The sequence below is a fragment of the Gopherus flavomarginatus genome, chromosome 5 (genome assembly GCF_025201925.1).
Source record: "Gopherus flavomarginatus isolate rGopFla2 chromosome 5, rGopFla2.mat.asm, whole genome shotgun sequence".
Taxonomy (NCBI): domain Eukaryota; kingdom Metazoa; phylum Chordata; order Testudines; family Testudinidae; genus Gopherus; species Gopherus flavomarginatus.
The window spans coordinates 81,502,854-81,530,687 of record NC_066621.1 but is presented as its reverse complement, the minus strand read 5'-3'; the positions used below and the strand labels follow the sequence as shown (position 1 = coordinate 81,530,687).

The window sequence follows — 27,834 nt, the reverse complement described above, 5'->3', positions numbered from 1 at the left end:
GCATCCAGCCCCGCTGATCTAAATTAATTCAGTTTGGTCAGAAGGTTCAACGTATTCTTTACTTATCCCAATCTGCATCCTTTCCCCTTAATTGTCTGTTACTTCACCAGTTGTCTGGTCATATGTTATTTTTTTGTAAGAAGACTGAAGCAAAGTAGACACTCAGCAGTTCTGCTTTCCTATCATCTTGTTACCAGCTTACCTTCTCCACTGAGCAGTGCACTCACACCATCCTTGATCTTTCTTTTTTGTCTGACATATTTGAAGAAACCCTTCTTGTTTTCGCTAACATTCCTTGCCAGCTGCAACTCATTCTTTGCCTTGGCTTTCCTGATTTTGTCCCTACACACTCACACTATTCCCATGTATATTTCTTTGATGACATACCTCTCCTTCCATTTCCTGTATGTATCCCTGTTAGTTTTTAGATAGCCAAACCACTCCTTATACAGCTACATTGGCTTCCTGGGCAATTTTAATCTTTTCTTTTTGTTGGAATAGCTTGATGCCGAGCTTCCAGTATTACATTGTTTAGGAACTGACATCCCCCTTCAACTTTTTTTCCTCCTAATTGGTCTTTCCAATGGGATCTTCCCTACTATTTATCTGAGTCAGTTGAAATCTGCCTTTCTGAAGTCCAGTGTCCTTGTTTTGCTGTTCTCATGTTCTCCTTTCCACAGGATCTTGAATTCTATCAGATTATGATCACTTCCTCCCAAGTTCCTGATCGTCTTCACTTTTGCAGCTAATTCATCCCTGTTGGTCAAAACCAGATCCAAAATGGATGACCTCCTAGTTGTTTCCTCAACTTTCTGAATCACAAAGCTGTCCACTACACATGCTAAGAATTTGAAGGGCATATTATGTTTTGCTGTAATAGTCTTCCAACAGATATCAGGGAAATTGAAAATTCCCATTAATACTAGCGCATATGTGTTAGCTAATCCTATTACTAGCTTGTAGAATGACTCATCCACTTCCTCTTTCTGATTTGGTGGTCTATAATAGACCTCCACCATAATATTGCCACCCACAAACTGAGTAGATCTGTTGCTTGCTTCCTCTTGGACTTTGAGGCAAGTGTATACATTTTGGATGTACAATGCAATACCTGCTCCTTTTTTCTTATACCTATCCTTTTGGAACAAGCTCTATTCCTCAATGCTGGTACTCCATTATTAAAGCTGCCCAATATTTTCCACCTTTTTTTAATTAAAAAGTCCTTTTGTTTAAAAAAAACTTTTTTTGCAACTTTTGACAAAATATTCCAAAACAAAATTTAACATTTTTCAATTTTTGTGTGTTCAGTTATTGTTCCCCCCTTTATTTTTCCTGTTATCAACTTTCTACCCCCTTTTAAGCAGCAAAGTGGAAAAAAGGATGTAAAAAAGGCTAGGAGGAAAAAAGGGGGGAGAAAAACATATTTAAAAACATTTGGTTTTAGTTTCAAAAACATTTTTGTTTAGGGGTTTTGTCCAAAAAAAAAATCAGAAAAAGTTGAAATTCTACACAAAAATTCTTTACGGAAATTTCAAAACAAAATCATTTTGAAACTTTTTATGGAATATACTTGCCATTTAATTACTAGCTGTAATTCTTATGTACTGTCTGTAAACCAGTGAGTAGTTTAACTTTTTGTTAGGACCACCAACTCTTGAAGAAAAGAATAATTCAGTCTCAAAGTGTGTGTGTGACATTCCCCTGTGACATTATCTGGACTGGTGATCTGCTCAGTCACCCCAATCCTTGACTCTGGGAGCCAGCCTTACCCTGCTCTGCTGTGAGAACCCCCCTCCTGAGCTGTTCACGCACAGCCTCTGGCATGTAAGCTGCTCTCAGATACATGCAAGTGAATAACACTAGCCAATATCTCCATATCCAGAAACAGCCCTAGGAGCCTCCATCTTGCAGTGTCCAGTTATGCCCACTGGATGCTGCAAGCTTATATAATTGTTCATCAATTTAACAAATACATTGATATGTACCAGGCTTGTTATCCCAAGGGGAGCCTCTGACACACTTCAAACCAAATGCACTGCTTCAGGTAGAATAAACAGATTTATTAGCTATAAAGATAGATTTTAAGTGATTATAAGTCAAAGCATAAAAAGTCAGATTTGGTCAAATGAAATAAAAGCAAAACACGTTCTAAGCTGATCTTAACACTTTCAATGTCCTTAAAAGCTTAGATGCTTCTCACCACAGGCTGGCTGTTACTTTTCAGTTAGGCTCTCCCCTTTGATCAGTGTTTCAGTCGCTTGGTGGTGGTGGTGGTGTCTGTAGGTGTAGGTGGATGAGAGAGAGCATGGCAAAATGTCTCTCCCTTTTATCATGTCCTTTCCTCCCTCATGGCTTCCCCCCCGCTTCAGAGTCAAGTGAGCATTACCAGATTCTTTTGTTGCTGCCTAAGCCAGGGTCCATTGTTCCTGTGAGGCTGGGCTGGGTTTGTCCCACCCATGCCCTTACGAGGTGTGAACTGCCTCTCTGTTCTTGGAGAGTTTTTGCATGGGCTTGCTTTAAGCCATGAGGATACATTTTCAGCCCCATAACTATATACATGAAATTATAACCTATAACCTTACTGTAACAATTATTATAACATCACTGTAACAACCATGCTCAATGCATTATGAGCCTGCTGAAGACACCCAACATGACAAACTTTGCATTGGATACCACACAATCATTTTATAAAGATGAACATGGGGGTGTAGGGTGTTCCCTTGAGGTACAGAGCATCACAGTGTGTACAATTATGTATTTCATGTTCATATACTGGAAAACATTAACTTTTTGTCTACAAAAAATTTTATTCACTGATTGCTGACTAAAAATGAAACCATTTTTCTTACCTCTCATTATAGCTAAAGCTGTAATCTTTTTCTACCTACCTCACATTTGATATAGGTGGTTGTGTGGCTGATCTTTGATTTCAGTTTTATACAGGACTTATGAGACTCATGATAGTTATGTCTAGCCTATTATTAATATTATTATTATTATTATTATTATTATTTAATTGATCAAATCTGACTAATTTCCTCTCTATCGCCCAATTGGCTGAGCTTTCTACTCTACTCCTGAGGGAATTCTGTTTAAAAAAAATTAGAATTCTATGCACAATATTTTAAAAAATTCTACACATTTTATTTGTCAATGAATAAATGTGGAGGCTCCAGAATGGCAGTGGGGAGCACAGGCCACTGGCTGCATGGAGGTGGGAGATCGTCCTGCAGCCTCCTGCACCTCTCCCAGGGACATAGACTCAGCAGTGAGGCTGCACCAGACTCTCACGCAGTGCACGAAACACCCCCGGGCCCTGCCCACTGTGCCACATGCACCAAGTGCGGGCAGACAGGCTTAGCCCAGCAGGATCCAAGTGTGGAGGGGCTTAGTGTGGGGAATCCAGGTTTGGGTGAGAATTCTGTGTTGGGCAGTCTGAGTGTGGGCAGCTCAGTGGGGTGGTATGGGGGATTTGAATGCACAGGAGCTCGTTGTGGGGTTCTGAGTGCAGGGGCAATGAGACTGCAGGTGAATGTGATTGGGGCTGAGAAGAGATGTTTGGGTGTGGCAGAATGGGGCTCAGCAGAGGGGATCTGTGTGCAGGAGGTGAGGCTTGACAGGATGGGGTTTGGGTGCGGGGAATTTGGTGGTTGTGGGGTTCTAGGTGCAGGGGCATGAGGCTTGCTGGGGGGTCAGGGTATGGAAGTTCCAGATGCAAGGGGATTGGATGGATGGAGGAGCAGCTCCCATATAGTTACTCCTCCCCCCGTTGCTGAGGAGTAATAGGGGCAGAAAATGTGGGGGAGGTGAGGGGCTTCCTGCAGCCAGTGGAGGTTTCTGGGGGTGGGTCTGACCCAGCCCCAGCCGCTTCTTGCAAGGGAAGAGGAAGTTCCGTCGTGTCTTGCCCAACTAGCATCTGAGCCCGGTGCAGGGTGGAAGCCAACAGCCAGGGCATCCCCAGCCTCCCTCCATGCTGATCTACCTCCTCAATGGCTACTCCAGAGGCCTAAAATGACACACCCAAGGTTCTGGGGAGATTCGTGTGACCGCTCTTGTGGCTTCCCTTTGCTTCCCCGTCAGAAAGTCATTTTTCTGAAGGGAAGCAATAGATCTGCAGGGGACATGAATTCTGAACACGTGCAGTGCTGCCGAATTCCCCCAGGAGTACTACTCATATCACCTGTTTAGCTAAGTTTAATGATTGTCCTACCTCATAAGCTGGTCTTTTGCAAGATGTTTTGGAAGATTGCAACCAGTCAAAAATTCATTTCTCAGCAAAGCCAAGAGTCCATCGCCGTTTGTATTCAGTTCTTCATGAGCCCCGTGACCATCCTATGCACCAAAGTATCCCGTGCATGTTTCTTAAATTAACTGTTAACAGATGAGACAGGGTAGGTGAGGTAATATCTTTTATCTATCTAATATCCTCAGAACGGACATGGCTACAACTACACTGCATATTAATTTTGCAAAGTTTAGAGTTATCTACTTACTCATAATCCATCCATCCAGTTACTATTCAGGATTGATGGCTTTTTTAAAAAAAATCTTCACTGAGTAGGTTCTTTCCATGGCTATTAAATAAAAAGAAGAAAACACTTTAGCATAGTTTTAAGTAAATGTAAGATCATAATACAGATTGAAAATAGAGTTGTCCTGCCTTTTGTTCTATTATAAAACATCTAAAGTTAATTGCTGATGTGGAAAATTATCTTTTGAGTTTTGTTTGTTGTTTTAACAGCCATTAGCACTATAATGGAATAAGAGAGTGTCAATATGTTAGTCTATAAGGTGCCACAGGACTCTTTGCTGCTTTTGCAGATCCAGACTAACACGGCTACCCCTCTGATACTAGAGTGTCAATATATCTCACTAAAGTTGGTGTCAGATACTTCAGAAAAATAGGTGCCCCTGAAGCTAACCAAATTCTTGAATCCATTATGTGAAACTTTTGTATGATATCTCAGGTATTTCACAATGAAATGCCTCCAAATTGTTCTTAAAGTAAAGCAGTATAATAGGTATGAATATTCCTATTATTTTTACAGACAAGAGTGTTTCACATCTTAATTTTAGCATTGGACAGAATGTAGTATTTTTTTAACCTGTGGCTCTGAAAGGCAAATTTTCTTAGTTATGTAGAGAGAATTAAGAATGCATCTCAAGTTAAAAATAAAAGGATGATTAACTCCTCATTCAGCCCTTCAGCTCTGAAGTTCTCAGTGCATGTTTTGTGTACTGATGGATAAACTTCAAAAGGTTTGGAGGTTGAAATGATTCTAATTGGATGTGGCTTCTTTCACTTTGATTAAACCCACTAGACCTGGCATTGCAACACCTAACTGTTAGGCTTCTTGATAGCCAGTGGAATCCTCCACCCTGAGCTAGGTGCCCTGACTCCCTATACAATGCATCAGGAGAGTTAGGTGCCAGGGATAGAATTTACAGAGACCAGTACGTTGAGTGAGGAGCTGAGTAGGAAATGCCAAGGAGAGCACTGCCCAAGCCCCTGCCCGTCCCCCAAGTGCCGCGCCGTGCTGCCCAAGTCCCCACTCCTCGAGCACCGTGCTGCCCAAGCCCCCGCTCCTCGAGCACCGTGCAGCCCAAGCCCCCCTCCAAGCGCCAAAACTCCCTCCGCCCAGCGCTGCCTGGCCGAAACAAACAAAAAAACCCCTCCAGTGCTGGTCAGCTGAACAAAAAAAAAAACCACCCCCCAAGGTGCCACCCCAAGCATGTGCTTGGTTGGCTGGTGCCTAGAGCCGGCCCTGGTGCTAATATATATATGCGAACTGTGAAATCTGGCTCCTTGCTCACAGTGTAGCCCTTGTGGTGAGTATTGCTACCTGCATATATTGTATGACACTGCCAACATCTTTGAGATTCATCTCAGTGAAAGGAACTAATAAATATAAGATCAGAAACACACCCAGGAAATTAGATGCTTGGGAGGGCTCTCCGATCTTCTTAAGTATGCAAACATGGGCTGGAAATCATGTAGAATAAGTATATTAGGCCACAAACACAAAAGGAGTAATTCCACTTTTTGTCATGGTTGTAACCAGAAAGGACCTGATTTTGGAAAGTGAGTACCCACAACTGTCATGGCTATAAGCAGAGGTTGTTGGTGCTTAACAGATCTCACAGTCAGGGTGCTAGTAAGGCTATTTAACATTGGTATACAAACAGGATTGAAACTTTTCATCATGGCTAGTTATTAAAAGTGATTGTTTTTAAAAGTTATTAAAAGTTTGAAAAGTTATTAAAAGAATGACCACTATGACCACATAGTGGTCATTCGGGTGGAGGCAATACCCAGTATACAGCTCAGTTTCTGTCCTGCACACATGAAAAGCTGCTTATTTTCATAGGGTGAAATGCTACCCTGTACAGAAGACTCACGCAAGGTATTATGTTCATTCTGATGAAATAAAATGAGCCCACAGAGTCAAAAGTGTTAACATGACCTAGTTATTGTACAACATTAGACCATTAAACGTGGTTTGGGATTTTGGTCTATGGACCACAGATGACTTGAAAATAGATCTTAAATGATATGCAAGTGTCCCTAGGCCTTGTATTGACCCACAGAACAGGGATGAATTCTAAACAGATTACTGATTGACATGACACACTGACAAGCATAGTAGGAGATCATAATAATATTGAAAGACTGCTTTGTACAGAGTGTCTGGAACATGCATTATGCACACAGTTTGAAAACATGTTGTCCTCACTGCTTTGGTGTCTGAAGAGCAAATGAGGAACCCTGAAATGATAGGAGGCAGGTTTCAGTATAGATTTCTTAGCACTTTGGAATCTGAAAATGCAATACGATTAATAGTTCCCACGCTTAGAATTTGGGTGTTGGTTGGTCGGTCGGGGCGGGGCAGTAGGGAATTCACATCTAATATGAACACTTCCCCTTGATATCTTCTGAATCTGAAGCAGGCCTGCTATGCACATGAATAAGTGTCTCAGTGTGAGGACTGTGTTTGAACTCGATGCTTCAAAAAGTGAATGTACAGTTGCAATTAAATATGACTCACACAGCATTAAAACTCTGCAGAGGACTAGTTTAATTGTATATATAAAAAAGAGAAAAAGGTAAAACCTAAAATAACTTCTCATAATAAAAGAAAATCTTTTTTTTTCTCTAACAGAAAAGTATTCTATCTCTCCATCTATCCCAAGTGCCATATTCCAGGTGGTGGTCAGGATTTAGCCAAAGCCTCTGGGTCCCCATCATTGGTATGATAAGGTCAGGATGCCTTTCAGAATGAAAATGAGGACAGTCAAGACCAGTGACATCAAGGTGGATTCTGGGGTTCCAGGAAATGGTGGGAATGGCAGCCATGATAGTAAATCTCGCTTCTTTTAGTCCCATAGCTACATTCTGTTGATTTCCCTCCCCCCTCCAAGTCTCCATTTTAAGGTCCCCAAAAGGAGATGATGGACAATCGCCACTCATCCTATCATCTCTCATTTAATACTGAATTGTTGATGCTCACCTCCAGTTATCACATAATGCCAAGCTCCACTGCCCAGTTGTTAAATTTTCAAACACCTTTTCATTTTCACCCAGGCTGCCATACATGCTTGGAAGGGTTTCCCCATAAACTTCTGCAAAGCTTCCTCATTATCTATTTTCAAATCCATCCTCAAAACTTTCCTTTGTCAATTTTTTTTGTAGGCATCACGGCAATGGTTAGGTAGAAACCACTGTCTGTCATGCTGACCAGTATTGTCTCATTGTTTACTTGTACGCTCCCATCTGTCTGTGTCCGTATATTGTCTCTTGTCTTATAATTAGTTTGTAAGGTCCTTGGGTTGGAGAACATCTTTGTGTTTTGAGTTTGTACAGTTTCTAGCACAGTGAGGTTTTGAGCCACGAAAATGCCATATAGGCACTATGATAATAATTGTTAATAGTCAATTATTAATACTATTAGCCCAGTTTTACAGATTAGGAACTGAGATACAGAAAAATTAAGTGACTTGCCCAAGGTTACACAGGAATGCTGTGGCTGTGTACAGAACTGAACCCAGGTTTCCTGAGTCAAAGGCTAGCACTTCAATCAAGTATCATCTTTTAAAAATCAAATTACACTTTGTTTGGGAATTAAATGTTTGTATGCTTTACACTCCTCATTGCAAACTATAAGGAGGAAAGGAGAAACACTTATGAGGAACTGTTAGTATTCTAGCTGCAGGAAGTTGCGTAAAAGAATGTAACCACTCAAACTGTTGATTGGCATGTTAGCTGTACGATGCAGACGACCTCTTTTGAAAAGTGCATGGAACACAACATTTTAATCATTTCCCCTTGTTAAGATAAGTTCCTGTCTGCATCCTAAAAACTTGCCCATACTGTTATTACCCTGGCCTTTTCCTTTGTCATTCAGTGTTAAACGCATTCTGAACTATATGCATTTCCTCACCTTTTGGGTGCGAAGCCAGACTTTTAGGCACCTGCTCTCCTACTTGGTGTAAACTTTGCTTGTACCAGTCAGAAACGAACACACAGAGTTTTTGGGCCCCGTCCCCTATGACACTTCTATGATGTCATAGTGGGTATTCTAGGCTGGTCTGCCATGTGCAGGCAGAAGAGCAGAAAGAAAAACGAATCCTGTGTACCTTGTGCACACCCGTAACCGAACCTGATCACCCCGAAGCCTCTCTCAGCTCACGTGTTTTAAGCAGAGTTTCTACGTTTGCCGGTCGTTATGAGCTTGTTTGTATTCGTATGTATTGGTTATTACTAAATGCTGCATCTGTGTTTATAAATATTGTTTACTGCATCTTTGTTTATAAATATTGTTTCATAGTAAATACTTTAGCCACTGTATGTTTTAAGTTCCATTAACCCTATTAGCTAATCATACGCTGCTCCCCTACCCCTTGTAACTATCCCCAATAAAACTTTTAATTAATTAATTTTAGTTGTGTGCGTGCCTGCAGTTTGCATCGTGACCCATACCCTCCTTTCATCCCTTACCTATACAGTCTATTGCCACGTAAATAACTGGTAAATAACTGGTCTGCATTTCGCCCCTGCATTTCGCCCCTAAAAGGACGTGGCAATCTGCTCACCTATGCTTTCCAGGAGCTTATTCTTCCTTCCCTAACCTCTTTAATAGTATAACTCTCATCCACAGAATGGGGGTGTCAGAAGTCTCCAATGTCTGCTAGGGGCATTCTGGAGTGCATTGGGCTTATAGCTGTGAAGTTGTACTCCATATCTTTATGGAAATATGCTTAGGAGTGTAAACATAATGTAACTGGAATATGCTTTATGCAAAATGTCTCTTGTAAAGTATCATTACAAAGCTTATAATCTGCTGAGGGTGATACATCCTATGGATGTATCATTCCTGTATCTGAAGCTAGAAATATGAAGTATTATTCTAAAGTTCTATTGTAACTATGCAAAGTGTAGGCCATTAATAATGGCTTGGAATCTTGATGTCTCCCATTAACCAGGAAAACTGGTGGTAAATGGCTGTTTACTCGCAAACCTTCCTGAGTACATGCAGACCATCCCTGAAAGAACAGAGAATGAGGTCTTACAGTGACATGTGATCATGTCACCTCGTACTGGAATCCGTCTTAAACCTGGTGCTTTTCCATTTAGAAGGAAGGGTGAGAACCCAGAGAGAGACAAAGGATTCCCGTCCTGTGCCAAAGCTATAAAAGAAGGTGGAACAGAACAAAGGGGGCTGCAGTCATGAGAAATCCTCTAGTTACCACCTGAGCTGGAACTAACAAGAACTGAGACAGGGGAAAGGATTTGACCCAGACCAAGAAGGAGTCTAGTCTTTGAAAAAAGCTTATTGAAACATCTGAGGCTGAGATTTACCTCTATTCAGTTTCTTAATGTATTGTGCTTAGACTTGCATATTTTTGCTTTATTTTACTTGGTGACTTACTTTGTTCTGTCTGTTATTACTTGAAAACACTTAAATCCTACTTTTTATACTTAATAAAATCACTTTTGTTTAGTAATTAACCCAGAGTAAGTGATTAATACGTGGGGGAGCAAACAGCTGCGCATCTCTCTCTCAGTGTTATAGAGGGCGGAGAATTTATGAGTTTACCCTGTATATGCTTTATACAGAGTAAAATAGATTTATTTGCGGTTTGGATCCCATTCGACGCTGGGTGTCTGGGTGCTGGAGACAGAAATACCTGCTGAGTTGTTTTCAGTTAAAGCCTGCAGCTTTGGGGGCATGGTTCAGACACTAGGTCTGTGTTGCAGTGGAGTGGCAAGTCTGGCTCAACAAGGCAGAGTTCTGGAGTCCCAAGCTGGCAGAGAAAATGGGCTCAGAGGTAGTTTCAGCACATCAAGAGACAGTCCCAAGGAGATCTCTGTGATCGAACCCATCAGAATAGTGATATAGTCCTTTATATATACAATTTCTCTTCACTAACCTATTAAAAAAAGTCAACAACCAACATTGGAATAGACTTCAGGATTTAATCCAGTAGTGGTATGGTAATGTGACATCATCTTCACTTTATATCATTATCGCCCAACTGTGGGCCAAATTTACCGTTGCCCTATGCAAAAAGAGTGTAAAAAGTGGCTGCCTTCTGTTCTGACCAGTAATGTTTAGCACCCATTTCATCCTCACGCTGCACAGATATAAATGATAATACAAGGTGCAGGGCACCAATAAACTGGACCCTCTGTATTTTCAGTGATGTATCCAAAGACATTCCAACTAATAAAGCTTAGTTCTATGGATTGCGTTCCCCTTTAGCCTACTTCTATACATTCCTGGTAGGGCTCAGTTCACAGAGTTTAGGATTAAAGCATTCATTTGGTCTGACTGGTGGGATGAAGGTTTGCCTCTGTAAGATGACTTTCAGCACTAATTGCTTTATTAATCCAACGATATACTGAGATAGATTTTTTTTCTTATAAAACCCACACAAGTACTTTCAATGACAAAGAAAAGAGATTGCAGGAAGCAACGATTATTTGTACCTCATCATGTATCGGCACTGGCACTTTTCAAATGTGGCATGAAAAGCTGACTGTCATCAGTGTGAGTCATGTACAGTGACATTTTCCCTCATCTTCACTTTTTGATGTAAAATTACTCATGTTTCCCTTCCCATCCCCTCCCCTCCCACTTTGCTACCCCAAAATATAACCATGAAGGGAGCTGGGACACCTAGTGAGGTGTCTGGTGCAAATAGTCATGTCTCTTGGGGTGCATGGTCTTTTCCTGCAGCTAAAACGTAGGATTCTGTATACGTCTAAGGAGGAAAATGATGAAACCAGGAAAAGGAAAATTTAGACTGGCAAAAAAATTCTTAGTGGTGTGATCTGTTCCACTACGGAATAGTCACCCAAGAGAAGTGATGGAAGCCACATTGCTCAAGTTATTTGATGCTGATTTTGTATCAGGGATTATAAGCATTAAGAACTATAACATAAGTATATTCCTGCAGTGGCTAAGAAGACAACAAAAAGGGCCAAATTTTCAAAATCTGACTTTTAAATTTGTATTTGCACAAGTTTTCATGACTGAGTTATTGTACATGTATAAACTGTATGTACCCTGCTTGTAAAGGTGGGTTGCCAGATTGATGAACTGATTTACATGAGCATCTACAGTTTGTGAGCTTTGCCATATTTCTGATATGCACGAAAACTTGAGCATGGAAACTTTAGTATAAAAATACCTACAGATGTTGTAGAGCCAAGATAAAGTATTTTTGACAATGCAGCCCCACAGACCTCTTTCATCTCTAACTTCTGACTATTTCCTTTTGTATCATTTCCTTGCATACAATTTTCAAGGAAGATTTAAGGTGTAAGCTTATTGTGAGTTTTTTAAATTCTAAACAGACTTATTTATACTGCATTCCATGAGCTTCAAATCTCTGACTTTAATAATAATAATAATAATAATAATAATTAATAATTAATAAATAATACATGATTTATTTTTATAGACTCTCCTCATGGATTCTCACAATGTAAAACCCCAATGGTTTTCTTGCAGATTGCAACAGACTGACTTGTTTTTCTTAAACAGAAGCCATAATAGGATGAATTAATTAAACCAGTGGCTTAAGCTGACGATGATCACTTGCAAGAGAGAAATAAACTGTTTATGGTCATGTGGGAAGCAATCCCTGAGTACGAGGTGCAGAAATAACACAAACTCACTCTGAGCCAGATAGCCAGAGCTTTTGGTAACAGAAATTAAATGATTTTCTCTGACATTTATTTTATACTGACCATTAGTAGGTGGTCAATCAAAGAAGTAGGTGGCTGTATGTGAGACAGAGCTATTTCTCTAATCCTAATGACAGGGAGGCTATTGCTGAGATCAATAAATTCAAAACTAGGTTATTGTTTTGCTCATTTATGAGATATCCATTAAATATGTTTTTCCCCTCAGCACCACATCTTGTTCACTTGGGTGGCAACTGAAGTGTGCAGTAATATGCTGAATTAAGTGAAGGGCTAAATGAAGCAATTAATTCCATTCTCTCCAAGACAACGAAGGTACCAAGCAGAATATAGAGTAGCTGGATTTTGACACTTCCTGCTATTTGAGTGAGAGCGAGAGACTCAAATGTGATCATACAATGTTTATCCAGGATCCATTCCCCAACCTGTCTTGGCTTGTTTTGTACCAAATATTTGGACCTGCATGTGGAGTAGTTGGGCTGCACACTGGAGACCTCTATAGGAGCTAGGAAGGAATCAGTCCTCCCTGCCAGGCCATGGTGCCACATCACATATTCTTCGGGGATGCAGTAGCCCTCATGGCCACTGCACTACCCTTCATAGCACGAAGACTAGCTGGTGAACAGCTGAAGACCCCTATGCACAGTGTATTGCAACACACAGCCACTATCACCCCACAGACACAGAAAGCAGAGCTTTGCATTGAAAGGGAAGTCACATAACTATACAAAGTGCCCAAACTCTGCTCCTTTTCCACAATAGAACTACATTGGCTTTCCATCTGTGAAGGAGGGGACAGGACTTATTCTTACTTTCTCAGTGATTCTGAGAGCAAACATAGCTCAGGTATGACAGCAGTCCAGCCCATGGAATTCTACAAAGCAGTCTTCATTTGCAATATAGTAGTGCAGGCCCTGGGGACTGCAGGTCCCAGTATGTAATACTCAGCTCTAATGCAAGAGGAAGACTGCTCAGCATGGTATGCTGACAGCTACGTCCTTAAAGGCCTCAGAGCCATACAGAAAGTAAGAATGCTTGCAATCTGTTTAATCCAGTGCAAACAGGATGTGGCTCTCAAGCCCTGAGGCAAAATGACAGTGCACCCTTTAGCAGCGTCCCTGATCTAATGCTTTGTGCTCACTCTTTGAATTTGTGGAAGGACCCTTTGAATTTCTTTTTCTTCAGCTAGCTCTGTGCTATTCTCGCCAAATAAGAATAATTCAAAGATGAATTGGTTCAGACAGTTCAGATTTAGAACCTAAGACTGAAGCGAAGGTATTATCAGGGGAAGCACACACACAATATGTTTGGGGACATTCAGAGCTTATGTTTTGGTAATAGAAACAATGGGACTCAAACTTTCTCAGCACTGTGGCTGTCCAGATCTAGGATTTTGATTCAAGATCATTTCAATTTTTTTGTTACCATCTGATGACTCTTTGGTGGCTTAGGTTATTTTAACCTACTTCCCAATCCAAATCCCATAAACTATCACTATAGTTGCCACTAATTTAGCAACCTTATGGTCAGAGAGGCCCCAGATTTGAAGTAACTCTTGAACTTCTCTCCTCACTCCTACAGGTAGCCCTTAGAGTCAGGGTTGATGAACTTTAGAGTGAAAAATCAGTGTGGAATTGGCTAAGGAGAATGAATGCCGGTGGAGACTGGAGAGGCCCATCCATATCGGGGTTGAGGCAATTATAAAGCAGTGGAGGTAGGGAAGTTTGCATTGTCACTGTCCTTGCTACACTTTGTTTTTTATTCAACAGAGAACTTAAGTCTTAAGAGTTATCAATATAACACCATCTATCCATTCTAATTTAGTGAATTTACTCTGAAAAATAAAGATGTACACATTATTTGGTTTAATTTTGTGGGGGAGGGAGTGGAATAATAAATATGACATGGGAAATCTGAGGTTGATATACTGTATTTATTAAGCTTTTCTATTCATCCCAAACATTTCTATTTACAGGAAAAAGAATGTCAGAAATAAAACAGAATTCAAAATTTAAGTGAGCTTCTTCCTTCCTATATTTCCTTCTTTGTCATCTTTGCTTGCAATAACAATTTCACCTCTAGCTGAGACCATAGTATTCTAACCCTGAGTACCAAAAACAAGGTGAGAAACTGTAACACAACAGCAAAAACTTCCTTTCCCAGCCTGGACCAGCATACTGCCAAAAGGTCAGGTATGACTCACAAGACTCTTCTCTGTGAAACAGTAATATAAAGATTACTCCTGCTAGCATTTCTACCATATCTACCATTATGTAATGAAGAATGTTTGTTACATTAGAGATCTGTTGAAACAGTGTGTATGTCTCTATCTCTCCCTCCCCCCACATTGTTCAAAGTTGTATCCAAATAGCCTAGTTGATGAGTTAGATTTGTTTATACCAAATCAGTTTCTGATCTTGCTAGATTTTATAAGTCAAGGAGAGAGAAATCTAGTCTATTTAGGGATGGAAATCTTCAAGGAAATGAAATACCAGGTCCTGAGTCAGTTTTGATCCAGTACTTATTGTGTTGGGGCATGCCACGCTCTTGAGTATTGTGTTTTTAGGGAGTGTAGCAATCACCCCTGCGGCACCTCCTGCTGGTTGTCGATGGGAATTAGCTCATCCAGCCTCCAGAGGCCCTCTGCAGGTCGGTGTCCCGCTGCCACTTGGCCCCCATATGCCTCCCGGACCAGGTGCCCCATTATCTGGGGTGCTTCTTGCTAGCACCCCCCAGGAACCCCCAACCCTCTATCCTCACCTTGCCTCAGTCGTGGGCTATTGCCAGTCACCAACTGCCCCCATTATGTGAGGCAGACTGCAGTATAAGCCACTCATCACTGGCAAGGAGGGTTTGGACCTGCTGCCTCTGACTACCCGTGGGCTGCCCTCTGCAACCCCCCAGTACCCGTTGGCCTTCTGCTAGGCTGCAGCCTAGGGCTTTCCAGGCTGGAGCCTTCCCAGCTCCTCTGCCTTTCCCCAGTCCTGCTCCACTCCAGTACTTTACTCAGGTCTCTGCAGCCAGGTCCATCTCCCTCTACAACTAGAGAGAGACTGCTGAGCTCCTGGCTCCCAGCCTCCTATATAGAGCCAACTGAGGCCTGACTGGGGCGTGGCCCTGCTGCGACCGCTTTCCCAATCAGCCATCCCAAGCCACAGGCCTCTCCAGGGATGCTTTGAAGCCCTTCAAGGTAGAAGCGAGGGACCACCCCACTACAGGGAGATGCAAATACTTAGGTCTAGAACTAACTGAACCTCTGTTCACTTTTTGCAAGAGTTGGAATTTTAACCAATGTGTTCTAGCCAAATTCCAACGTGGGTATATTACATTTTGCCTATCTAACCCCTTCCTCCCCCACCCCCCACATTTTCAGGTGTATAAAGAGTTTATTATTATAAACATTACTACACAACAGTTAAGGCTAGAAAGGGAAAAAAATGAAAATAAACAGCTGCCACATTCCAGTTCAGAGGTGGTTGTGTTGCAGTAGTAGGAAATAGGATTCCCACCTGTAGTCTGTAAAGCATTTGGAAGTCCTCAGGAATATTAGTGTAAGTTGTTATCATTAATCTTCCTCTGCACAACCAAGTCTGAAAGGGAGGAGGGGGCTGGTTTAAAACTTGTGGGTTTCTTTTTTAAGTTCACTATATATGTTTTTCTTTAATTCTTTTTTTGTTTTGTTTTGTTTTTTAAGATTTCATGTGACAATTAAGTACAGCTCCATTGAGGTGGGGGGTGGGGGAGGAGGAGGTTGAGAGAGTGAGAGAGCTGAAAGCAAAGCACTCTAACACTGTTAATGTACAGTTCAGTGTAAATCATGCACAATCCAGTGGATATGAGTAAAAACAGCACTTTACATTCTCACAGCTGCTCTTCCATTGGCTTGTAGCCATGCCTTATACATTTGGAAAGAACAGGGTAGATGTAAACAAAAGAGTACGCTGCTATATTATCCATCAGTGTCTTTTGCACTGAAGCCTGTACAGAGAGAGCTCCTTGATGAGATAGTATAAAATAACAGGTCCTTTAGGAGGCTTTTACAATCGACAGTTGTTCTTGTAAATAAGTAATGAATAAGAAAAAAATCCAGTTCCCTTTTACTCTCCTCTTCTCATGAGTTGGATTCTATATCATCTGTCCTTAGTATTATGATATTACTGGCAGGCAGCATTGGAAAGAGAGTATCAGTGTTCTGAGACATTGCTGTATTGCTTGTCTGATCATCAGCACAAGACTCACAGTTGTTGGTAAATACCTGGATTTATGTGCTGATCCCTAATAGGGCTTCCATGTCCTTTGATGATTCCTTTCTATGTCCTTCTGTAATTTCCTCATATCTCATATGGATCCTGGTAAGTTTTACCAGTGATATCTCAAACTTAATTTCTCTGTGTTAATATTTACTACGAAAATTCCAGAGAACAAATTTCATTCTGCCTTTAAAAATTAAGAGGTCTGCAAATACGCACATGTATGTGCATTAAACGAGAAATAGTTGCAAACATAAGTGCCCACAGTATAATATAAAGAGTCAAATCCTGCTTAACTTACTCTTGCAATTCCACTGAAATCACTGTGGCTACTTATAGGAGTAAGTGCAAGCAGAATTTGGTCAGTAATATTAAAAAAGAGAATTGACAATCATACTTTGATACCTCTGCCCTCCCACTCAACCTAATCTGCATTGTACTAAACCAGAGCCAAGGATCTGGTCTATTTTTTCTAGTACTAGATGGGAGCTTCATGGTATACTTCCCCACTCTGAACCTTAGCGTCCAAAAGATGGGGTACCAGCATGAATTTTTCTAAGCTTAATTACCAGCTTAGAACCTGTAGCACTGCCACCAACCAGGAATTCCAGTTCCTGGTACACTCTGGTCCCCCCCAAGACCTTGCCCGGGGAACCCCAAGACCCAGACCCTCTGGATCTTACCACAAGGAAAGTAAACCCTTTCCCCCACCGTTGCCTCTCCCAGGCTTCCCCTCCCTGGGTTACCCTGGAAGATCACTGTGATTCAAACTCCTTGAATCTTAAACAGAGAGGAAAATTCACCTTCCCCCCTCCTTCTCTCTCCCCCTCCCAGACTTTCCCCGAGAGAGACAGTAATCCTAACATAGAGAGAAACTAGCCTCTCTCTCCCCCTTCCCTCCTTCTCCCCACCAATTCCCTGGTGAATCTAGACCCTGTCCTGTGGGGTCTTACACCAGAATAAAAAAAACAATCAGATTCTTAAACAAGAAACTTTTAATTAAAGAGAGAAAAACAGTAAAAATTATCTTTGTAAATTTAAAATGGAATAGGTACAGGGTCTTTCAGCTATAGACACTGGGAATACCCTCCCAGCCTAAGTATACAAGTACAAATTAAAATCCTTTCAGCAAAATACAAATTTGAACTCCTTCCAGCCAAATACAAATTTGCAAATAAAGAAAACAACCATAAGCCTAACTCGCTTTATCTACCTAGTACTCATTATTCTGAACTTATAAGAGCCTGTATCGGAGAGATTGGAGAGAAACTTGGTTGCACGTCTGGTCCCTCTGAGCCCCCAGAGTGAACAACAAGCAAAATCTAACAGCACACACAAAAACTTCCCTCCTTCAAGATTTGAAAGTATCCTGTCCCCTGGTTGGTCCTCTGGTCAGGTGACAGCCAGGCTCACTGAACTTAACCCTTTACAGGCAAAAGAGATATGAAGTACTTTTGTTTTATTAACTCTTACTTATCTGTTTATGACAGGAGCAAATTATTTTAATATCAGCACTAACTATATATTCTCTAATATATCAGTATTCAAATGTTACCTTTGTCTTTGTGTATCTTGGAATTTCTGCCATTTTATTTGGATTGAATCTTGGATTTTCCTCTAATAAAAAGAAGCTCGCCTTCTTTCTTAACTACCAATATATGAAAGAAACTTTTAAGATATGTGCATCAAGAGAGAGATATTTCTGCAGTGCTTATTTCACAAACCTTCTTCTTTTGACCCTGACTACTTCTAATTTGGAAACCATTATTTCTGAGACACACTTAAATGTCAGCCAGAAAAAACCTGTCTACATAAACCATAAATAATATCATACATTTAGAGAACAGTTTCATCCAGAAGGATCCAAAAGCAATGCTGTATTTTGAAATGTGGCCACCTCTCAGGTGAAAAAGAGGTAGCCATTTTGTGCTCGCCATGCTCCACAACATATTTTAAGGTTGAGAGGAACTTCTGCAATTGAAAATGTGGCCATGACACAAGAACACCATCTGTACCTGCATGATTTCAGTAAAGTGCATAGATAATTTTCAGATACCTCACAACACCTGGCTAATAATTTTACAGATATTATCACTGCTGTCAGTCACTCTTGTGTTAACAAGATGTTATTGGCATGAAGAATTTATGTTGTTCATTTATAATTCCTGTCTGAGTCACCTCTGCAATATTTGCATCGCGATGAATGGGTGATAGAGCATTTCTCTCATAAAACATCCCTGTTATATGGATTAGCACAGTTGATGCTGCTTTTCTCTGTAGAAAATGCACCCGACTCCCAGTGTACACAGCTTCAATCCCCTCCTTGCTATGGTAAATTCAGCACCAAGGACAGCAAGGAACAGCTGCCACAATGCTGAGCTTCCCTGGAACATCACTGACTGTCTCACAGTTCGCACACTTCATGCTGTTTTGCCCCTTGCAGAGATTAAGAAGAATGAATAAATCAGAATACTACAGGAGGAGCACCACATACTGGGATAACATCATCCCTCTCAGGTTATTTTTATTTAAGCTGCTAGTCAACAATGCAGCTGCCTTCTGCTGTCATATGACATCATGGCATGGCCAGGCTACACTCAGATTGAAGCAGGTTTAATTAAACATTGACATTCTAACAATCTCTGTGTAGGATTAACTGTTGTTTTCGTTTTTCCCATGCCATTAGCAGAATATGTAATGAGTTACTGTCAGGTATGGAAATAGTTCTGCTTATGAGGCAAAACATTTTATTATTCATCCAGGGCTTCAACTAACAGAGAATTTCTCTCTTTTTCCCATTGGGCCCATGGCATATTTCCTATAGGCACAAACATACAGTGAACACTGTCTCACAGTCATGGAAGTTATGTACAGCTCCAGCTGAATGATGAGAAATGGCCTAACAATGATTATTTATTTCCTCTATCTATAAAAACAAGTGTTTAGAATGACATAACATGGAAGTATTTTTCTCCCCATAGTCCATTCCCACTCTCATTCCAAGAGTAACGATGTTGAATGTTATGAAGAATTATACACAGAATAGACTATTAAGGGCACATTCAAGCAATTTGATTTGCTAGTTTCCAGGATGTTAGTTTTCCAGGACTGCCTTAAAATTTCTAAATAAAGTTCATCCTGTACCTCTTTGCCAGCTGCAACACTGCCTCTAATTGTGCTCTTGTCACCACTTACAGGCTAAATATGGTCAGGTATGGTTGGTACTTAAATGAGAGACTTACTAGAAAAACTGGTGATGGAATACTAAAGGTGTTCTCTTTCTTCCCCTGAGGGAATTCTGCACCAAAAAAGTAAAAATTCTGCTGCAAATGTTATTTGTCAATAAATAAAGGTTGAGGCTCCAGCATGGCAGTGGGGAGCACAGGCCACTGGCTGCATGGAGGTGGAAGATCACCCTCCAACCCCCCAATCCTGGGACATGGACTCAGCGGTGAGGCTGCACCTGACTCTGACACAGTGCAAGGGCCTGGCCTGTCCCAGAAACAGCCTGGGGCCCTGCCCCTCCATACCAGGTGCACCAGATGTGGCCAGGCAGGATCAGTTCAGCAGGATCAAAGTATGGAGGGGCTTAATGTGGAGGTAACCAGATGTGGGTTGAGAGGGTTCTGTGTGGGACAATCTGGGTACAGGTAGTTCAGTGGGGGGCCATATGGGGGGGATCAGGATGCACAGGGGTTCTGGATGTAGGGGGAATTGGCCTCTGCAGGAGTGAAAGTGGTTGGCGGTCAGCAGAGGGTTCTGGCTGTGGGGGGATGGGGCTCGGCGGGACGGTCAGGGTGCAGAGGGGCTCTCGATGCAGGGGGTGAGGCTTGGCAGTACCATCTGGGTAAGGGGAAGTCCAGATGCACAGGGTTTGGGCAGATGCGGGAGGAGCATCCCATGTAGTGACTCCTTCCTCTGTGGCTAAAGAACTTACAGCTGAGCCTGGTGCATGATAGGAGCCATTGGCTGAGGCTTTTCCATCCCTGCCTCCCATACCCCACACTGATTTACCTCTTATGACTGCTCTAGGCACCTGAAACAACCCACCCCACACTGCTGGGTAGGGGTGCATGCCCATTCTTGCAGCTTCCCTTCGCTTCCCCATCAGAAAGTCTTTTTTCTGCAGCAAAGAAATCTGCAAGTATAATGAATTCTTTGTGCAAATTGTGGTGCAGAATTCCCCCAGGAGTATCTTTCCTATGTGTGGACCCAAAGTCCTAACATGTTGTGAAGGGAGTATGTTGTGCTGCTTGCAATGTTATATTCCAGATTAAAGATGGCTGGGATTTTACTGACAAAATGATCATAGAATATCAGGGTTGCAAGGGACCTCAGGAGGTCATCTAGTCCAACCCCCTGCTCAAAGCAGCACCAATCCCCAGAAATGATCTTTCATTTGGAAAATGCTGATTTGCCAAATCCAAATATGTTTCATAGAAACATTTTTGTTGTAACTAACTTCTGCCAAAATACAGGTTGGGTTCCAATGAAACAATGCCTACTAGGACTTACCTTGGGAACCTGCCTGACTTCATGCCAGTTTACTTGGTGGGCTGCCGAGAAGCCCAGGCTTGAAGGCTCCACGGCTCAAGGACAGCCCATGTCATTTGAACTGCTTCAGAGTTGGGAATCCTAGAGCTTCCAGATTCTCTGCTCTGGAGCTGAGAGCCTGGCAGCCCTGAAAGCCTTAGTTCTTGATCAAGGTTTTCAGGGCTTCAGGAGTCCCTGCTTTGTGATAGGGAACTTTCTGGGGAGTCAGGGCCATCTAGGACATCCACTGGAGTGGAGGGAGTTCCTGGGAGTTGGGCAGCATGAGGGATCCTCAGGATTTGGGGTAAATGGCTATTCAGTTTCATTCTCGAAAAAAATAAGCAAAATATTTTGACTTTCCAAAATGAAAAAAATTGGGATTTCCATAAGAAATATTAACATTTCAAGTTTTTGTTCTTTTTCAAAATGTCAGAATTTCCCACAAAATGGACATTCTGAGTTTTCACCATCCATGTGGTCATTAAAGAGTCCAGAGCATGTTTTTCATTTTCCAGAGTTATTTAGCTGGTGATCTGGCCAAATTCTAATTTTTGTAATCATGTTTTGCCTATCAAAATTTCCATGCAGATAGATCTGGAGACAATATTCTTTGTTTCCTGTAGAAAAGTGTTCCATGTTGTAAGCTTTTAAGCAGAAGTTGTGCTCCTCTGCCACTGCTGGATATGTTTATTGTTGGTGAAGTGATTCCTACGTAATGATTTTTGATGCATTGTGATGAAAAGTACTATATGAATACAACAATTTCTGCTTTTGTTATTGTTAAAATTTTTTTAAAACCTATAGATGCTTTCATATTATAATGCCAATAACAAATGATGGACGATCTAAGGGACTAATGGTCATTAGCTCATATTAGCCAGTCATTAGTCCCCCAAGAAATTATCTGCACCTCCAACATTGTTGCTTACATGTTGCTCTAGTAGGGATAATTACAGTGGGATTTAATGTAATTTCTATTGAAGCTGGTTACCCATAGTACTTTGAAAGAATCAATTTAGGGTGGCTGAAGTGTAGATCCAACTAGAAAACTTTGGCACCAACTGCTAGAGGGAAGAAAGCTTCATTGAGGGCAGGGTGAACTCACTCTACAGCAGTGCCTCCCTGACCTGCTAATTGTGTTTTAGAATCATTTCCTCACGCTGACATTTTTTTCCCCCTTCTTAACTAAAGAGCAGAAGATTAGAAATACATAGTAGGTACCCTAGGCATGGAAGCTATATATGGGAAAGGAAGGGAGAAAAAAGCAGGAAAGGTAAAGCAGATGTTACCAAGGGTAATCTGTGAAAACAACAGTCTGTGAGGCTGTATGGTCTAGAAGTTAAGCCATAAATTTAAATGCATTAATGTTTGGCCTAGTAGTTAAAGCAGTGACCTCAGTGGGTTCAGGAATGAACTTTTGGGTTATGTTGCAAATTTTGAAAATGAGATACTAGGAAAATCAACTACTGTCTCTGAACCTCAGTTTATAGGTTTATAAAATGAGTACAACAAGTGGAAAATGGGGGATGACATATTTGAGAAAATCGCTCTCCCCATTTTTCATCAAAAATTCAAAATTTTAACAAAAATGTGTTGACATTTTGAATTTTGTCAACCAGTTGTCAAAATGAACTTAATACTTGGTCAGTCTGAACACTCCAGATCCAGGCCATTCAGGTATAGATTAAGTGAACATCTCACAAACATTTCACAAATGTTTTTTCTCTTGAATTGGGGGAGGCTAAATGAGTTTGTCCTTTTGCATTCACTTATTTATAATATCCTAGCAAATTAATTGTAATTGAAACGGCAGATAAGAGACTGATAATAGAGAATGTTCTTAGAAAATACATTTCAAATTTGTGGGAGGTTTTTGTCATTAATTTTTTCGTACCAGAAACGTGAGTTTCCAAATTGGCAAGGAATTGTGAACATATAGTTTTTAATATTTCAGGCTGCATTTTTAAATAGTTAATTAGTTGTGAACTTAGAGCTTTAAATGTTGCATTGATGATTGGACAATTTTAAAGATGAAGCCTGTGCAACAAAACCTGGGAATTCTTGTCCCATCACTCAGAAACTCCTCCTGATTAATTACCTTTTTATTTCTAACGTCCATCTCCCTAAGGATACCTGGTTCTCCTCATTGGACTTGTCGTCATCTGTTGTTGCCCTCTCATTTAGTAACCGCTTCTCAATCAAATCCTCTTTGGATTTCTCCTCTTCCCCTCTGACTGTTTTCAGACCCTTTCCTTCCCCATTCTTCATTTCAGTCTTTGTCTTCCCTCTCCTTCCAACTGGCTATTACCTCTTTTCTATTTTTTTTAAATCTGACTGTGATGGTTGGTTCTCTTTTTGTCTCTCACCTTAATCCTATATATTCATCCTGAGAGATTTAAATTTCCATACTCACTTCTTTGATTTTTCCCTCTGAGGTCCCTTCTCATTAACCTTCTCACCAGACATGCCAAACTCACGGGGGGGAAAAATGCAGAAATTTGGCTCATTTTTGGCTCAATTGGCTTGTGAGTTGTTTGTTGGCTAGTTTTTGGCTTGTAGCTTGTTTGGCTTGTAGCTTGTTGCTTTTTTTTTTTTTTTGATCGGCTCCCAGCAAGCAGGGGCAAGAAGGGGAGAGAGTGAGATGTGCACAGATGGCCCACCACAGTCCCAGACTGCCTGCTGGGGGATCTAGTCACATAGAGTATTGGGGTTCTTAGGGATTGACTTGTTTTGGCCTTGTTTTGAAATGGGATTAGCTTGGCTTCTTGTGAAAGTTGGGGTGCTTATTTACCACGTGAAAGTTGATAACTGTGCTCCTCACTCAGTCTCCAGCTTTGGGCTGATTCTCCTACTAACTGTTCTGGGTCACTGTATTAAACTGCTAGTTCTTCAGTTTCTATTAATTCTATAAATTCTAGACCTGGTAGAATAATAGTCAGTGAATTCTAAACTTGTTGAATTGTGGCCCTTTTTCAATTCTTGAAGCCTTGGCAGACAAATCTTGACTCATAATTTATTTATGTATTTCATTGACTGTTAGTACCCTTACTCACATTACCAGATGCACTACACAAACACAGCAGTGAATCCAGGGCCTGGAAGGTGACAGAAGCATTTCCAACCCAGAGACCTGCCTTCACTTTCAAGGCTTCTCATTGTTCGTGTGCTCTGCACTGTGCTTTATGACAGTTGCTCTGAGTAACACCTCACACAATGAATAATAATGTGTCATAGCTGCATATCATCAGACCTTCACTCTCACTCCTACTTCTATGCCTAACAAACTCCTCTACTCCCACACTGTTGTGAGACAAAGGGCCAACATATATTTACATTCAACCAAAACATGGAACTCCTGTCTCATATCACTTACAACCCATGGGCCTCATCCCTTGAGTTACAGGGTAACTATCCCATAACAATGGAAGTTGAGGGTGCTCAGCAGTACTTTTCAGAATCTGGACCCCAAAAATATGGGTGGGTACAGTACAGAGCAACACAAGTCCAAACAAGCAGAGTGGTTGTTAGTTCATTGCACTTGGGATGCATAATGAAACAGGTGTTTGAAGATTTTATTAAAAAAGAGAGGGACAGTGCTTAAAAACTTACATTTTCCCCATCCCAAAATAGCTGCATGTTCTCCCAAGTAAATTTGAATCTTCTAGTGCACTGTCAAAGGCACAATCCCTCTGCACATTCCTCCCATACCAAATTCTTTTGCTGACCAGAAAGTTTAACTACTGAATTATAATACCCCCTGTGCACAGCCTCCCAGCTCATACTGCATGCTGATAACAAGTTAATTATCTTCTGCTCAAAGGATATAAATGCAACATCTTCAAATGACAAGAAAGTAGCTGGGGCAGGGGGAGAGGAAAGAACCACCATTGTCCTAATATCATTAAGATGACTTGAAAGATACTGATTATCTTTCAGAAACCCCATGGTAGGCTTGGGAAAGCCCCAAAATCTTAAGCACTCAGCATATATTCTATTTTCTGTGGCTATATTAACAAAGCAAAAGCGTCCTTGTTTGAGGATGTCTCCAGATGCACAGATGTAAAGTCAAAGAAAATTAGGTGCCTAACTCAATTAGGCACTTTTGTAAATCTGACCAGGTGCCGATCTGCATATGTAGGCATCTATGTACCTTTATAAATCTGGTCCAGAGGCTTCATTTACAGAATAAAGTTAACAGAGGTAATAGGTGAGTTTCATATCTGAGATATCTCAGATTTGAAAGAAACAAATCTTTGGAATTTTTTAGTAAAAAGAAACCCAATTTAAATTGTTGCTCAGTGTAGCCTGATCTTCAAAAGGGCCACCTGCTACATAAAATTATGTGCATAAATGTTTGCAGGATCTATATATCTAGGGATTGGAAAAGAAGATTGTAGTGGTAGGTTCAAGGCCTGGCCCACAACTACTGTGGCTCTAGTCTTTTCATTATTGATCTTTTTTAAGATCTGTGTTCAGTGATTATGGCAAGTCAAAAATTACTTAAGGGGATGGATTTTTTTTTAAAGAATACCAGATGTTTGGAATGTTCTTTTATTAAAATAGATCCCCTCGTGCAATTTTATTGCTCCTAACATATCTTGTAAATAAAGGTTACATAAAAGGATGCAAATATTTAAGGTAAGCATTCTGGAGATAGTCATGCACACACATACACACAGTACATATAAACAAACAAATAAATAATACACAGTAAAGAAAGAACCAAACCAAATCTTGGCTCTAAGCTGTGCAGGGAACTGAAATTTCTGTTTTACCAGAAATACTGCAATTTCTAAATTTGTTTTCATTGCAAAATGGAAATAAATTTGGAGAGAGCATGAATTCAAAATGAAAATCAAAAAATTCTGTTCTGAAATTGTTGAAATGGGATATTTCAACCTTATCCAAATGGTTTTCTTCAATTTTGTTTTTCAAAACAAAGATTCATTAAAATTCACATGTTCCTCTAGAACAGTGGTGGGCAACCTGCTGCCTGTGGGCCACACTCAGCCCATAAGGGTAATCAGCTGGCAGGCTGCAAGACAGTTTGTTTATATTGACCATCCACAGGCACAGCCACCCACAGCTCCCAGTGACCGTGGTTTGCCATTCCCAGCCCATGGGAGCTGCGGGAAGACTATCAGCGTTGTAATGTATGGTATTTGCCAGTGCATTCTAATCTACTACATGGCAGCTAAGTTTATCAGCATTGTAAAAGGAATTCCTCACTACTGAAGCAATGAAATGGAAACCATATGTAAAAGTGAGGAAACTCAGTTCCAGAATAAACTAGTGGAGAAGGAAGGGGATTATTATAGAAAATGACAAAGAAAAAACAATTCCTGCATGTAGCTAGAGATGCCCAAATTCCTACTTAGATGGACCAAGCCCAGACTTTCTCATATCACGGACTGTGCTTTCCTGCATTGTTGTGTAACCAACATGGGCAAGCTTGTAATATCTGTGTTTCTTTCCTTGCAGGTGTTGATGCCCTCTTCATCACCAGAAATCCTTCTCTTATGAGGCAGCTCTTCCCTAGATCTTGAAGATCGGATCAGATTTGTTAAGGTAGGGCTGTATGTTATGTTGCACCAGGCACAGTGAGAAGGAAAGGTGGAGACAGAGAGGGAAGAAAGAACCAGAAAGATCTATGTATTAAAACCCTTATCACTTTCACAAACCTGGACTGAAGAGGCTTCCCATCTTATTATCCATGAACCTAATGGACAAACAGAATAGAATGAGAACAGTTCACAACTGTCAATTCCTATTACATGTTTTTAGAGAACCCTGTCTTAGTAGTATCTATACATATACGCCTATATCAAGTATATTCCCCTTGGTCATTCCAGAGTATATGTTCATATTTTTCCCCATATAATCCTCAGTGTATTGTATTTTAAAGAAAGTCAAGATGTATACTGCTCGGATAACAATCCAATATTCTGGCATATCATGGGCAGCTATATATATATGTATGTCTGTCTATCTAAAATACAGCTAATAGTATGACTCAGAAACCTTCTTGAAACCTCTGTGAAACCCAGATGATTTAAATACATAGTAGTTCCAGAAGTATATTTCAACACCGTAAGGCTAATTTGATTTCTGAACACTAGAAAACCATGCTGCATATATTTGAAGAAAGGAAGAGAGAGAAAGTAAAATAACCCTTTGTGAAAATGGGTTATTTTTTTCCTTCCTGAAGAATAGCTATTTTCCAATCATGTTTACTGCCACAGAGTATCAGGTATTATAAACATGTGACCTAACTTTTCTTTCACTTACAGAGCTGTAAAACAGGAGTGAACTATATAATGAGATTTCATACACCTTCATCTGAAATACCTGATACTGACTCCTCTGAAATAGATGGACCATTGGTCTGATCTGGAATGGCAATGAATTCACTGTAAAAAAAAAAAAAAAAAGTTATTGTTTTTACTGGAGTTTTCCATACTCCTGCTATCAGGGGCAGTTCCAGGCACCAGCGCACCAAGCACATGCCTGGGGCGGCAAGTCGCAGGAGGCGGCCTGCCGGTCGCCATGAATGCAGCAGTCAGGGAGCCTTTGGTAGCATGCCTGTGGGAGGTCTGCCGGTCCTGCGGCTTCGGCGGCAATTTGGCGATGGGTACGCCGAAGGCGCGGGACCAGCAGACCTCCTGCAGGCATGCGGCTGAATCCGCATTACCAGCGGACCTCCCACAGCCATGCTGCCGAATCCGCGTTACCAGTGGACCTCCTGCAGGCATGCCACCGAAAGCAGCCTGACTTCCATGCTTGGGGTGGCAAAATACATAGAGCCGCCCCTGCCCGCTATAAGATGGTATTGAAAGGGAA

General features: G+C 41.1%; 1 protein-coding gene across 5 annotated transcripts in view; it reads left to right on the top strand.

The window, feature by feature from the left end:
- The window catches only part of LRRC4C (leucine rich repeat containing 4C), an 899,516-nt gene that overhangs the window by 719,849 nt on the left and 151,833 nt on the right, over positions 1-27,834 (top strand). For 4 of the 5 annotated variants that reach the window (XM_050955351.1, XM_050955348.1, XM_050955346.1 and 1 more), the window contains one exon: positions 26,476-26,562. The gene's annotated coding sequence lies outside the window, so the exon portion shown is untranslated. Of the gene's footprint in view, positions 1-13,796; positions 13,926-26,475; positions 26,563-27,834 lie in introns of all 5 variants that reach the window. The other variant, XM_050955349.1, reaches the window with a different exon arrangement.